Here is a 7,438-nt window from a genome sequence, read left to right as displayed (position 1 = left end):
CTAAATGAAGATTGCAGTTTTGAAAATAATAGAACTACCACTTTCAAACTGCAGAGGGCGCTGTGCCCCCCAGGCGTCCCTGCACCTGCTTATCCAGGTGGAAAGTGAGTCAATTAGCCAACTAGCAGCAGACCGCTGCCTCTATCGATCAACAGGTGGCGCACGTGCACAGAGCGCAGACTTCCTAAATTAACGTCTCAATTATCCGAGCGTCGGCTGTCGTCCCCTCCCTCGTTCGCCGAGCGGCCCGCCCCCCTCCCCGGTCTCTGGCGTTGGTGACGGCGCAGTCAGCTCGTCCCAGCGGTGGCAGAGCGCGCGCGGTCACGCTGCGTCAGTGCGTGGCATCCTAACACCAGACTGAACGAGGAGAGGCTTCAGCGCTACAGACAGAGCAGCTTCTGTGGAAGACGTCCTCCTCCTGTTTCGTTTTGTTCGTGTTTTGGAGAAGGTGGACCTGCTGTTCACCTGAGTTCAGACTTGGTAAGTGGATACATTTAGTTCAAAATTGTATTAAATTTAAAAAGAGAAAAAAAAGCAAATTTAAATGTACTTTTCATCATTTGTTCCCATGATGTTTTTTAAATGATTTACAACTTTGCATGTAGTTGGTAAATGTAGTGTCATAAAAAGCAACAGGAGCTATAAAATATGGACCTCTGCATGTTTACAGTACAGTAAATGAACTGCTGTGATTGATGATGGAAGATAGAGGTGGGATTCTGAAGGAAGTCTCACCAGTTAAGACCCCTCTTACTGCAAATGTCCAGCACTGACTGTAGCCAACAACTAGAGGTGCTGGAAATGAGATTTTTTGCAAATTCAGGATGATGTCTGAGTGGAGGGGTTTGTGTACAGGGGTCACTAAACAAGAGGCCAGCTGGAACCCTCCCAAAAGTGTTCAACTCTCATTTTTTTGTGTTGCTTCAGTCCATTTCTCTAAAAACTGCAGTAATTCCTCTCATTTCCTTCCTAAATGGTGTAGCAGCAGCTGCTTCTGTTTAGAAACTTGAATGAGTTTAGCAGATGAGGAAAAATCACCTGAGGTGTGTGAGGACCCAAGGGAACCCTGAAACCCATCATGTTCTCCAACTTTCAACACCTGCTGTTTGAGCGCATTCCCTAAATGTGTCAGTGGATTTTTGTATATCGACCCTCGTCTTGGTTCGGCGTGTTGGTTTCCTGCTGGCTTTGCTATTTTCCCGTTTTCACTTAGCAAGCATTCAGAGTGAAGTTATCCAAGCAATCAAAAGCAGACTGTTGTAACTCTGCACAGGAGACAGCAGTAGCATTTAAAAAAACAAAGAAAGAAACTGAGCCAATTTTTTCCACCAGCTGGTGTTACTTTAACAAATTTAAAAAGATCAGATTATGAAACTTTTAAATATTCCTTGGCCTCCATAAAGCCCTTTTTTCCCCTGCCATGCACATCTATGAAGGAAGTTTGCACTCTGTGTTTAGTCTGAAGGACGGGAGTTTGTTTTTTACATCACACACGTTTTTCTTTTTCAGTTTTGCCAGAGGCAGAACCATTGTGTTGTGTGTTTTGACTCCTTTAATCTTAAAGTCTTGCAGAAGGTTTTGTAAAGAGGAAATCATTTTCCGACGTTGACTTTTAGCAAGGATCTGTATGTTTTGTTTGTTTTTTGGTTCTGCAGGGTTTGCATGCACTGAGCACCGCTGTGTTTCGCTGCTTCTTGCTGAAAATGCACTGGCATTTTCAGAGGATGTGGTGAAGTACCGGCAATCTGGGTCTTGAGTAGTTTAGTTCCACATCTGATCAGAGTGAGTGTCGCTCCACGCTTTATAAAGATGATGTAAAGCCAGCATTTCTCACTCCTTGCCACACTATTGGAAACAAATAAAAGATAATTAAAGACAGGCATTTTTATCCCTGTTTTTTGCACTAAAGCAGAAAAAATGTGTTAAAATAAAGCCCACCATGCCAGGGGAAGGAATATCAAATTACTAAATTTTTACTACAGTATGTTATTTTTATTGGCAATTACAGGTAATTACTACCAAAGTGCATACATAAATGGTTTGTTATTGTTTGATATTTTCTCATCTCCTTAGTGACTCCAGTTATATCTGATTTATTGGGTGTGATTACGGTGAATGCACATCCAATAACTTCACTCTTTTCAGTCCAGGGAGAGGCTTACTTTGGCATTCCTCGTATTATTCAGAGGGCGTGTGTCCAGATAGATGTCAACCTGTCAGTGTGCTGCGTGACACGGAGCCTCGAGTCAACAGCAGCCGGCTGCAATGGTTTCTGAGAGCTCCCCTCTGATGTTTTGCGCGACCAGCGAGAGCCGCAGAGTGCGTGATTCATGCAGAGACTATTGCCCTAAAGCCACACTAATTCATTTAGAAGAATGCTTTCTTCACATTAAAGCTCCAGCAGAGCTCACAGTCTGTGTGCGTCCATTGTCTTCCAATATTATTTTAAGTTGGAACATGTCAGACAATTGATGCGGGCTCATCACGCCTGCATGTGCTTTGACTAAGAGCACAAACCCTTCAAGTTCAAGGATTGAAAAAGTGTTAGTTAAGTAGTCAGGGGATAGAGAGGGATTTAAAGAGCAGGCGGGCCCTTCAATAATTAAAATCTATTTCTATATTAGTTACCAGACGATCTCATTATGCCATCAACTGGTTTTTCCACATTTTAGTTGTTATAATAAGTGATTCGCTAATCCTTAGGGCTGGCATTCTTACAAGAAGGTGGTGATTGTTTCGTGGGAGTTTTACTGTGCATTTACAGGTTGGTGATCACAGCTTGTTCCTCTAGAGTGTTTTTTAAAAGTATCTTTAACATACTTTCCCACCCAGATTTAACTGCAAGTGTGAGCAGCGGTTGCCGTGATGTTGTTGTGGTGTCATGCCAACCACTGGGTGACTCAGGGAGAGTCATCATCATTTTAGTCTCCAGTAAATTACATGTTTTTTCAGACTTTTGTTAGCATGTTTCTCTCTTTTAGTCTAAAACTAGGTGTTAGGGGAAGCTTGTAGTTGTACAATATGACAGGTAAGTGTTGCGCAATTTCTACAATATTAAGGGAAACGCTGTTGTTTTGCAGAAATATTTATTTTAAAGCAGTTTCAGGAAAGAAATATGGTCTTTTTAAAGACTCAGTGCAGTCTGAAGTGGTGTATCTGAGCTCTTACATGACATTCAGTCTTTTTAAAAGTTTCCCTCGTTTTCCTACTCCTTCATACCTCATTATCTCTTTACTTTCTGTGTTTGCCTGTGAGGAAAATCTCTCATACATGACAAGTGGCAAAAGGTCTTTCAAATTATTGAGCGCTGACATGGCAGGTTTGAACTTTTACTCAGAGAGCAAGAATGTTCTTGTGGAAACTGAAAAACAGAAGAAAAAAACTGCATTTGAAATAAAATCTAGGAAGTACATGTTGGTCTTTGTCTAGAAAACTCAATAGAATAATCAATAGCTAGGCCCATTTATGTCTCTATGCAAATATGCATCAAACCACTTCTGCTCCCAAATTACCTTAAATTAGCATCTACCTCTGAGAAAAACAGAAATGAATTTTCTTTGTCATAGCTGAAAAAGACAAATTAAGGCGTCAAGGGGGAACTAAAAACGGTTTTTGACCATAGAGCACATTCAATCAAACCTGTAGCCAGAGGTGCAGTGTCTCTGCTTTTTCTCTGTTGAGTCTAAAGGATTTATAAACAAAAAAACATCTTATCTAAGGAAAGGAAGCAGGTCAGTTCTTCTAATACAAAATTTGATTTTTATTTTACAGTAGCTGGGATAGGCTCCAGCAAACCACAGACTCCCAAAGGGATTCATTGTGTTTGGGAAAATGAATTGAAAGATGCAATTTGCTGCTAAAAGAAAACACAGTTCCACTTAAGCTGAACTAGTCAGAGCTGTGTTCACATTTAAGGGATGCAGCATCCAAAGTGTACAGTCCTGTAGATATCCAAGGCTCCCAAAAATCAACCAGCATAGCTTTGATTTTAAACTTATTTATACATTTTGTTGCTCCAGATTTTGGGCCAACATGAGCAACCATGTGCAACAATAGTCCATTGTGTGTTTGGTTTTTTTAGTAATGAAAAGACAATGAAAAAGAATCGTGACTATCCCGCCAATAATAGTTTTATTATTAATAATTGTGTGGGTTGGTACGTGACGCTCTTAGCTGCCCACAAAAGGCTCCTAAACATTAAAATGCCTTGATGTTCACTCTCTACACTCCTTGTACTGTAGCAGAAGCCTGCAGCTTTGCTGCATGAGCTGCAGCTATTGAGTCACTCCAGGGTGTGTTGGATGCAACAGTGACATTGGTCCACACCCTTTTATACAAAAGCAGAATTCCTCGTGCCGCCTTGCCCCATGCTGTAAAACTGAGGCAGTCACAATTAAACTTTTTGTAATAATATTATGCTAAATTGATGATTTTTGAATAAAATGATTTAATCAGATTTTATGTTTTAATTGGAAAGAGTTTTTGATCTCAAGCTATGTTCACACCGCCCTCAACAACACACTTTCAAGTAACTACTTCCAGTGAAAAGTGTATGTAAACACACTTCTATGTGTGTTTTGGGCTTCCGCGTTCAAAACTGTCGCTTTTGCACATTGGTATACAAGAGTCTAGGTTTTTGAGTTCTACGTAAAAAAACAGGCGTCAATAAATGCATGTTGAACAAGGTTGAACTTTGACCAATCAGGGACCCAGATATAGATGGGATCCCTTTTAATTCACTGAAGTGCCAACTGTTTAAAAATTGATCACTGAGGAGAAATTAACAATTGCAGTTTGTGCCTGACCGGAATTATATGACAGTGGAACAGAAGTCTTCCTAGAGTCTACAGCTGCTAACATGTTAATATTTGGGAAAGAACTCAAAGGACGTCTGTAGACAGGTTGCCAGGAAATCAGCTCCTTTATTCCAAAAATAAGAACGTGGTTTAGTTTTGCATAGTTTCATCTAAGCAAACCACAAGACCTGTGGAATGATGTTCCTTACAGAGAAGACTAAAGTGTGGATGTTTCACCATAATCACTGCCTTTTCCAAGGTGTCTATGAAATCCTCTGTATACAGAAGTATTTCAGAGGAAAACATTGGGTCATCTGTCTGACAGCTGACGCTCAGCCCTGTTCTGAGATATTTTGTAAAAGCACATGGCCTGGTACACTGGCACAATGGTTTTGTTTAGATCACAAATGAATGGAAATGCTGGAACTGATGTGTATGTAAGCTGGAAAATATTCATGCTTCAATTAACATACTCAATAATGTTATTGAACACCGGACCAATAGAAAAAGAACAAAAAAACAGCAAGCTGTTGAATCGTGTAGCTAAATAGAATTTACACAATTTTAAGGAAACTTTTTTACAGTTAACTTTATGTCTCTTTGAAATAACCACTTGTTGTGATTTAAAAATTTATATGTAATATTTTTTATATTTAAAAGTTCCCAAATGCTTTTTGTTTACATGTAAATCCTTAGAAATGAAAACTAAAAATTTCATTTAAATGCAAAGCTTTTGTTAAAAAAAAACATTGTAATGTTGTTTTAGTGTGCACAATTGCAAACTAGGTATGTAGAAAGTTGTGTTTGCTTCACTGCAGTTTTGTTCCAGTTCTCATCAAGCTGTTTTGCTGATACTCAAATTCAAGCCATATAAATATTTTCATGACTGGCATTCCTGTCATTGTGCTGGGCTTGTTGAACTGAACTGCCAATTGTTTACTTTTTCTCCCAGCAGGGAGCTCTCCTACATGCTTATATCTTCTTTTTTATACTGTCACAGGCTTTTTTATTATTCTAACGGTGAACTTTAACTGGGTAAATGGTTACACCAGAGGAAGGGCTACTGGGAGAGTTTGAGGCGGCTTCTCCCTGTCATTATCACAAGTTCACTTATTTTTGCAGGCCACAGCAATTAAAAAGCTCTAATGATGGCGAGCCAAGAAACCCTGCTAATTGGAGCAGACTGTTAATGAGTAACTAGGTATGCACTGTTTGTCCCAAACACTCGTGGAATTTGCAGACAATGAAGCTGTAGCCACAGTTTGCAGCATGCAAAGAAACGCTGTGACTGCTGTCCTGGATTTCTGCTCGTCAGGTCTGTCGTACTTTATCCTGCTTGCACCTGATATTTTCATGATGTCCCATGACTGTAATACGATCATTGACGAGCCTTTACTGTTTTATGTACGAACACATTCAGCATAATTGGCCAGAGCGCATGGCTCTCTGGGGTTTTATAATGACCATATTTGAGAGCAGTGTTTTTTAAATTTGGCTCTATTTTAACATTATGGTCATTTACTGATTGTGGCCTACTGTGCTATAGGCATTAAATACACTAATTAAGAAGATGGAAAAACTACTTTTACTGTTCTGAACTTTTATTTTTGTTAAAATAATGGTTCGTTTGTCACATTAAAACAAATCCATGCCATTTATTGAATGACTGTTTCTGTATTTATTTAAAATAAAGCTTAAACATGATAGATTTTACCCAAAAATAAAACAGTTGGTACTTAAAACTCCTTATTGCATAATTTCCCAATGCACCTATGATTAACACGTAGTGATATAGAGTCATTTATGAGCACAAACTGCCTAATGTTGGTGCTTTAGTTAAGCAGGTGGTGTTTTTCTTTATTTTCTGAACCGTGCTTCTACTGCCATGAGTTAACATTATACATGCCATCTTGGAAAACAGTTGCTTCACATAAAACAGAACATTTTGCTTCGGTAGATCAATAAATTCTTATGTAACCACTTGTGATTAACCTTTTGTACTTCGGTGATAGCAGCTTTATCATCTGTTTATGGTTAGGCCAACTTCTCACCCGTAAATTCATGTGATGCTGTGTAATCAAAAGTAAAGCAACACCAATTTACTCAATTTACACAAAATTCGTACTTTTTTGAAGAAACCATATTTGAAAATCGTGACAAATCTATAAAATGTTTCACAAACGTCTGTAAAAAGTGCAGATGGTGTGCATCACACATTCACATCCCTTTGCAATGCTGCATGTTTGTGGCATTTGGATTAATCTATTCTCGGCAGTTTGTGTGTCTTGTGGATGTTTGTGGTCTCGACTCTTTCTCACAGTAGAAAATGTAAATAATGGATCCATTCAATCTGGTTCTAATACAGAATGAATTTTTATTGGGTCCTAACACTGCAGAAGACTTATAATGATGGGCAGCTTGGATTTTGCTTGTGTTTAAGATCATTTTTCTTCTAACCTCACATGTGAGAGTTTCATGTGCACAAACGGACAGGATCTTGTATTTGCCATTTTTTTCACTACCGGTAAATCCTTTGAATCCTTTTTGTTTCCGGAATATTTCTTTTTACAGTTGTTGAATCACTATTTCAGAAATCCAAAGAAATACAGAATTGTTTACATGGGACTTTGCTCTTCTCCAAG

The 7,438-nt window shown here is 39.0% G+C and overlaps 1 protein-coding gene across 2 annotated transcripts in view; it reads left to right on the top strand.

Moving 5' to 3' along the window:
- Positions 1-266: 266 nt before the first annotated feature.
- Positions 267-7,438, top strand: part of pdlim2 (PDZ and LIM domain 2) — a 37,746-nt gene continuing 30,574 nt past the window's right edge. The window contains exon 1 of one of the 2 annotated variants that reach the window (XM_004072489.2): positions 267-480. The gene's annotated coding sequence lies outside the window, so the exon portion shown is untranslated. Of the gene's footprint in view, positions 481-6,023; positions 6,112-7,438 lie in introns of those variants that run through there. The other variant, XM_011479349.3, reaches the window with a different exon arrangement.

This window comes from Oryzias latipes, chromosome 9 (assembly GCF_002234675.1).
Source record: "Oryzias latipes chromosome 9, ASM223467v1".
NCBI classification, from domain to species: domain Eukaryota; kingdom Metazoa; phylum Chordata; class Actinopteri; order Beloniformes; family Adrianichthyidae; genus Oryzias; species Oryzias latipes.
The sequence above is the reverse complement of the archived record's forward strand: the minus strand, read 5'-3'. Positions and strand labels throughout refer to the sequence as shown.